This window comes from Tachyglossus aculeatus, chromosome 12 (assembly GCF_015852505.1).
Source record: "Tachyglossus aculeatus isolate mTacAcu1 chromosome 12, mTacAcu1.pri, whole genome shotgun sequence".
Lineage (NCBI taxonomy): Eukaryota > Metazoa > Chordata > Mammalia > Monotremata > Tachyglossidae > Tachyglossus > Tachyglossus aculeatus.
The window spans coordinates 44677978-44685763 of record NC_052077.1 but is presented as its reverse complement, the minus strand read 5'-3'; the positions used below and the strand labels follow the sequence as shown (position 1 = coordinate 44685763).

The 7786-nt window shown below is 51.2% G+C and overlaps 1 non-coding gene across 1 annotated transcript; it reads left to right on the top strand.

The window, feature by feature from the left end:
- Positions 1-508: 508 nt before the first annotated feature.
- On the top strand, positions 509-646 carry LOC119936034. Its single transcript, XR_005453628.1, has one exon. It is a non-coding gene; the product is annotated as a small nucleolar RNA SNORA7 (small nucleolar RNA).
- Positions 647-7786: the final 7140 nt, after the last annotated feature.

Sequence of the window (7786 nt, the reverse complement as noted above, 5' to 3'; positions counted from 1 at the left end):
TCTGCCCCACCCATGCCCTGTTGCCCTCCCACACCTCATTGGCTGGTTGGAGATTGGTGGGTAGGATATGGGTAAAGTGCCTTTGTGCCACAAAAGCCTAAAACTTTGTCATGAATTCTCATCATGACATCCCAGCCGCCAATACATCTTGGATGCAATTTGCCGGAGGTATTGATTTTAACCAGCTCAAATGAAAGTCTGAAAATCTCTTTGCTCTCAGCAAGCATTCAATCCCCGGCAGCGGCCAGGGGCGGGCTTTAGTGGCAGGGATGCCCATATTGGCTGTGCACAAAAAAATAGTTGCAGCAATGGTTGCTCTCCCCTTCCTGCACATACATGGGCTTGGCCAATAGCTGCCCTCCCCTGACTGTACATGCAGTGAGTTCAACCAGTGGTTGCTCCTGCCCAGCTGTACACATAATCGAATCAATCAGTCAGTAGTATTTATCGAGTGTCTACAGTGTGCAGAACATTTTAGTAAATGTCTGGGAAATTACAGTACAGCAGGCCCCTCTCAGGATCATGCCTGAAGAGTTTCTACTACTCTACCAGTCTTGGCTATGGGAGAGAGAGCCAAGCAGAGGCCTACCCATTCCATTCCTAGCTTGCACAGTGGTTAGCGAGTGGAAGGCAATCTGCTACACGTCAAAACTCACCTGTGCTGGGCAGCAGCAGCATGAGAGCGAGTTGAGGGTGGAAACTCAAGTTCACTGTGCGGAAGAAGACAATAGTAAACCACTTCTGTATTTTTACCAAGTAAACTCTGTGGATAAACTACCAAAACGATTGCAGACAGGGAAAGAAGCGGCTTCCTGATTATCATGCATATTCCTCAGCGCATAACTCAGTGCTTGGCACATAGTGAGCACTTCCCAAATACCAGAATTATTACTGATTGTGGAAGAGGACGGCGGGGGACTGGAACTAGGACTGGGCCTGGGATTTTGGGGGATTGAGCGGGGGTTGGGGGATGAGGGAGCTGAGTGGGGATTTTGGAGGAGAAGCATCACTGTGGGGTTGCAGGTGGGGGAAGGTTAGGGGAGTGAGATGGGGCATCTCTCCAGGTTGCAGATGTTCTAAGGGTTAGGCCCCTTACCTGCCCTGCCAAACCACAACCCGAGGGTCCCGCGGTGGGTCAAACGCCCCTCCCCCTGCTAGTATCGGGGCCCGCAGGTGGACGCTCAGGTGACTGAGGAATCTCTCCCTGATCCCCCCGCAGGTGCGGGCAGCACTACTGGGAGGCCAAGACGCCAAAGTCCCTGAGCGGCCCAGGCATCCCTCCACGACCCAGGGAGCGATGTTAGGGAAGCGGGACCGCCAGGGTAGGGGCGGCCGATGGTCAACGCACGACCCGGATTGGTTTCCTTTGGCTGCGGCCCCACCGGTCTTTTCACTGCCTGCCGGTCAGCGGGCACGGCCCAGCTAACAAACGTCCCTTCCCCTCCCTGGCCGGACTCCGGGGCTCCTGCTCTCCCCGAAGGTTGAATCCGGAGGGTTCCCCTCCCCACCATGAGCAAACTCTGGGGCTCCCGCCCCACCCAAAGGCTGAACCCTGGGGATCCCCTTCCCCCCATGACAAGACTCTGGTGCTCCCGCTCCCCCCAAAAGGCTGAGCCTTGGGGGTCTCTCTCCCCGCCCGACCGGACTCCGGCAGTCCCTCTTCCCCCGAAGCCGGCCTCCTGGGCTCCTCTCCTGCTCTCAGGGCGGTAAGTGGACGACTTCCTTTCTCCACGCTCCCACATACCACCCCCGCTGTGTGGCGGCGGGGTTCTTAGGGGAAGCCTCTCTATCCGAAATGTATTTTAGTGTCCATCTGTCCCTCTAGCCTGTAAGGTAGTTCATTCACTCAATCGTATTTATTGAGCACTTACTGTATGCAGAGCACTCTAATCAATCAATCAATCGTATTTATTGAGCGCTTACTGTGTGCAAAGCACTGTACTAAGCGCTTGGGAAGTACAAGTTGGCAACATATAGAGACAGTCCCTACCCAACAGTGGGCTCACAGTCTAGAAGCGCTTGGGAAAATACAATTCCGTTGAGGACCGCTGTCGCATTCTCCCGAACGCTTAGTACAGTGCTCTGAGCACAGTAAACGTCCGAAATTCCCGCCCTGTCAGGCTCCAGGGGGGGCGGGGGGGGGGGCGAATCGACATCACCGCTGTCCGAGTGGCAAGGAATGGCGTCGGGTTTCGAGGATCCTCCTGGCAGTCAGTTTCGCAGCTCTAGCGGCATCTGGGCGGGAAGGCATTACGCCGGTGCAATAAAAGCCACTTAATTACCATTGCAAATCGTGTTCCTGCCTTTAGGAGTCGTCTGCAAATTTGCATACAGATACATAATTACATAATCCGCAGCTGTTGTGGATGTTTGGTCAGACCTCTCCAAGTTACCAGCGGGCCGCGTAACAGGGGAGTGAGGCGCGCTTACTGTTTTAATAATAATAATAATAATGATGGCATTTGTTAAGCGCTTACTATGTGCAGAGCACTGTTCTAAGCGCTGGGGGATACAAGATGATCAAGTTGTCCCACGTGGGGCTCACAGTCTTAATTCCCATTTTACAGAAGAGGGAACTGAGGCTCAGAGAAGTTAAGTGACTTGCCCAAGGTCACACGGCAGACATGTGGCAGAGTCGGGATTCGAACCCATGACCTCTGACTCCAAAGCCCGTGCTCTTTCCAATGAGCCACGCTGCTTCTGTTAATGTTTTGATGATGATGGTATTTGTTAAGCGCTTAATATGTTTAAAGCACCGTTCTAAGGGGGGATACAAGATGATCAGGTTGTCCCACGTGAGGCTCACAGTCTTAATCACCATTTACAGATGAAGTAACTGAGGCCCAGAGAATAGTAATAATAATGGCATTTGTTAATCGCTTACTATGTGCAAAGCACTGTTCTAAGCGCTAGGGGTGGATACAAGGTGATCAGGTTGTCCCACCTGGGGCTCTCAGTCTTAATCCTCATTTTACAGTTGAGGTAACTGAGGCTCAGAGAAGTTAAGTGACTTGCCCAAGGTCACACAGCAGACATGTGGCAGAGTCGAAGTGACTTTTTATGGCATTTATTAAGCCCTTACTATGTGCAAAGCACTATTCTAAGCGCTGGGGAGGTTACAAGGCGATCAGGTTGTCCACAGGGGACTCACAGTCTTCATCCCCTTCTGTACAGATGAGGGAACTGAGGCACAGAGAAGTTAAGTGACTTGCCCAAAGTCACACAGCTGACAATTGGCAGGGCCGGGATTAGAACCCATGACCTCAGATTCCCAAGCCCGGGTTCTTTCCACTGAGCCACGCTGAGAACTGTGAAGCCGGGGAGCTTTCAGAGAGCTCTGGCCACCCCTTGGGTCCACGCGCGAGGGGCTGTCTGTCCAGGGACGCGGGAGGCAGCTGGAGGAAAGACACCACCACTGAGGGACAGAGAAATTAAGTGACTTGCCCAAGCTCACACAGCAGACAAGTAGCATCACCACCTCCCTTCCCGCGAGTCCACAATAATAGTAATAATTAAATGTTAAGCTTTTACTATGTGCCATTCATTCATTCAATCTTATTTATTGAACGCTTACTGTGTACAGAGCACTGTACTAAACGCTTGGAAAAAGCACCGTTCTAAGCGCTGGGGTAGATGCAAGGTGATCAGGTTGTCCTATGTGGGGCTCCCAGTGATCTCCCGGACCGAGGAGGAGGGTGGCGCGGCCCTGCAGATCCGACATATCGTGAGGGTTTTGAGTCTCCAGATGAAAGTGATTACTGTAATTACCTCCCTCCAGGGAGATTCGTACCACGACATTAATCCCCAACCGGTCTGAGCGGAAAACACAGGCTGGCAATTTTTCAATCTGCTCAGGCTTCGCGGGCATCAGAGCAGGGCACCCGACGTGGCCCTGTGCGTGGGGCAGAGGACAGAGCAGGAGAATCTCACGCTCACTCAATCCATCGATGGTATTAAGCATGTACCATGTGCAGAGCACTGGACTAAGCCCTTGGGAGAATACAATAGAGTTGGTAGACACGGTTCCTGCCCATAAGGAGCTTACAGTATAGAGGGGTTGACAAGTAATCCTAATTCCAGCTCTGCCACTTGTCTGCTGTGTGATGTTGGCCAAGTCACTTCACTTCTCTGAGCCTCAGTTGCCTCATCTGTAAAATGAGGATTACGACTGCGAGCTCCATGTGGGACAACCTGGCTACTTTGTATCTACTCCAGCACTTAGAACAGTGCGTGGCACGTAGAAAGCGCTTAACAAATATAACAATAATAACAATTATTATTATTAGAATAAACAACACAGGGGAAATGGCAGAGTAAGAGGATACGATGTGTGTGTTGTGGGGCTGAGGGTGGGGTGGCTGTCAAGTGCTTAAAGGATTACAGGGCCAAGGTTGTAGGCGATATAGAGGGGAGAGAGAGAGCAAGGGAAATGATGGTTTAGTCAGGGAAGGCCACTTGGAGGGGATGTGATTTTAGGAGAGTTTTGAAGATGGGGAGTGTGGCCTTCTATCGGATATGAAGAGGGAGGGAGTTCCAGGCCAAAGATAGAAAGTGGGCAAGGGGTGGCGAGAAAGACAAGCCCAAAGTACAGAGTGTAGGTTGATGTCAGAGGAGCGATTCAGCCAGGCTGCGTTCTTGGAGAATGTGTCCATATTGTGGGGTTTGTTTTTCCCCAGGGACTCTCCTGCTATAGATTAGGATCTGAGAAAGCAATGTGGAAATCCTGGCGGTGCTATTCATTGTATTGCTAAACATCACGAAATTAATTTGCTCTTTTAAAGCCAACCTGGGCCACTGCATTTTCTCTCTCTCTCACCATCGACCCCTCACTCATGCCCTTCCTCCTGCCCACTGCCAGACCACTCTCCCCATCCTCAAAACCCTATTAAAGCCTACTCCTCCAGGAGATTGTCCTTAATTAATTTCATCTCCCCACCCTATTTCTCTGGCTATTGCCACTTCAGCACTTCCACGTCACCCAAGCCCTTGGTTACCCCACCTTCCAATCTCTTAAAGACATATCTTTATACTCTCTATTTCTTCCTCCTATCTGAATTTTATTTTATCCTATCCCGACTGGATTACTGCATCAGCCTCCTCTCCGATCTCCCATCCTCCTGTCTATCCCTACTTCAATCTATACTTCACGCCGCTGCCCGGATCGTCTTTGTGCAGAAACGCTCTGGGCACTCCCCTCCTCAGAAATCTCCAGTGGATACCAGTCAACCTACGCATCAGGCAAAAACTCCTCACCCTGGGCTTCAAGTCTGTCCATCACCTCGCCCCCTCCTACCTCACCTCCCTTCTCTCCTTCTCCAGCCCAGCCCGCACCCTTCGCTTCTCTGCCGCTAATCTCCTCACTGTGCCTCGTTCTCGCCTGTCCCGCCGTCGACCCCCGGCCCACGTCCTCCCCCTGGCCTGGAATGCCCTCCCTCCTCACATCCGCCAAGCTAGCTCTCTTCCTCCCTTCAAAGCCCTACTGAGAGCTCACCTCCTCCAAGAGGCCTTCCCAGGCTGAGCCCCCTCCTTCCTCTCTCCCTCCTCCACCTCCCCATCCCCCCTACCTTTCCTCCTTCCCCTCCCTTCAAAGCCCTACTGAGAGCTCACCTCCTCCAGGAGGCCTTCTCAGACTGAGCCCCCTCCTTCCTCTCCCCCTCCTCCCTCTCCCCATCCCCCCACCTTACCTCCTTCCTCTCCCCACAGCACCTATATATATGTATATATGTTTGTATGTATTTATTACACTATTTATTTATTCTATTTTTACATATTTATTCTATTTATTTTATCTTGTTAATATGTTTTGTTTTGTTGTCTGTCTCCCCCTTCTAGACTGTGAGCCCGCTGTTGGGTAGGGACCGTCTCTATATGTTGCCAATTTGTACTTCCCAAGCACTCAGTACAGTGCTCTGCACACAGTAAGCGCTCAATAAATACAATTGAATGAATGAATGAATTTTAATGTCTGTCTCTCCACTAATAATCATAATAATAATGATGGTATTTGTTAAGCTCTTACTATGTGCCAAGCCCTGGGGTAGATGCAAGGTAATCACGTTGTCCCAAGTGGGGCTCACAGTCTTAATCCTCATTTTACAGATGAAGTAACTGAGGCACAGAAAAGTTAAGTGACTTGCCCAAAGTCATAGAGCTGACAAGTGGCGGAACTGGGATTAGAACCCCCGACCTCTGACTCCCAAGCCTGTGCTATTTCCACTAAGTCACGCTGAGTACTTTGAAGGGTGGAATCGTGTTGACTAACTATTGCATTGTACTCTCCCAAGTGCTCAGTACAGCACTAGGCACACAGTGGACTGTCAGCTCCCCGAGGGCAGGGATCCTAACTCTAGGGGAGGGGTTCTGCTGTGGGAAAAGGGGCGGTTGCAGCAGTAACCATGAAACCAGGTGACAATACTCAAATAGCAGCCAAAGAGCGAGAACGTACCAGGTACCCGTCTGCGAGACGGTATGGTTTTCATTAGTACACAGACTTCAGGCTCCAGACCCGCTATCCTGAAGTGAAACAGGCCAAAAGAGACTTGACACCTGAGCGGGCGATATCACACTCAGCAGCTTTGGTATTCATTGAAAAGTGAAGTAACCGTTGTACTGGGGTGAGAAACTATGAAGTTTAAATGAATGTAGGGAAGAAAATGAGCAGCTTATTTGCTGGAATATTGATTTTTCTGGTAGAGGATAGGAACATCAGGCCCTGAGTGACTTCTTCTCCAAGGCCCGGCCAGCACAGGACTCTGTCTTTGATGGGCCCTGGGACACTGGGAAGGGCCTTTTGCTGATTGCCAAACTGGACACATGCCTTCATGGCTAGGAATAGACATTCTCACACTCCTGTCTCTCCCCTCTCCACTCTGAATGTTCTCCTCTCCATCCCTGACTCTCCTCCAGTGACCCAGCACAGACTATTCAATACCCCTACACCCTTGACACTCCCCCAGTAACCCATCACAGGCCACACAACACCCATGACTCTCCCTACTCCATCCCTGACTCTCCTCTAGTGACCCAGCACAGACCATCCAACACCCCTGACTCTCCCCCAGTGACCCAGCATAGACCATCCGACACCACTGACTCCCCCTCTGTGATCCAGCATGGACCATCCAACACCCCTGACTCTCCTGGTGCCATCCTCACAGGTGAAACAGGAAATCTTTCCGAGATGTTGCCCTGGGGCTGGAGTTTGGTGTCTGAGTTGGTTTGCCACTGACCGCTGTTCTTGGCTGGGGATTGGGTAGAATCAAGGGGAAACCCTGAACTCCCTGCTCAAATGTCCTTCCTAGTGCTCCCTCTCCAGCCGAAGGTGAATCTTGGTGGCCGAGCCCCCTGAGGTTTGGTGGAGGCCACAGGCGATGGCCTAGATCTGACACTTTTGTACCCAGGTTGACTTTGCCTGTGCTGATCGGATCTTCTTCTTCTTTTCTTTATGGTGTTTGTTAAGCGCTTACTATGGGTCAGGCACTGTACTAAGCATTGGAGTAGATACAAGCTAATCAGGTTGGACACAGTCCATGTCCCATATGAGGTGTACAGTCTTAATTCCCATTTTATAGATGGGATAACTGGGCCACAGAGAAGTGAAATGACTTGCCCAAGGTCACGCAATAGATAGTTAATGCCACCTCAGTTGTGGCTGCGAGTGGGGCACGGTGGGCCCTAAGATGGTGGTGAGAGACTGGATGCTCGAGGACTCTGTTGTATATGTACGTGTCACTGGGAGGGTGTTTGTGTCCTTGTGTGGGGGCCTTGTGTGTAGGAGGCCTTCCCA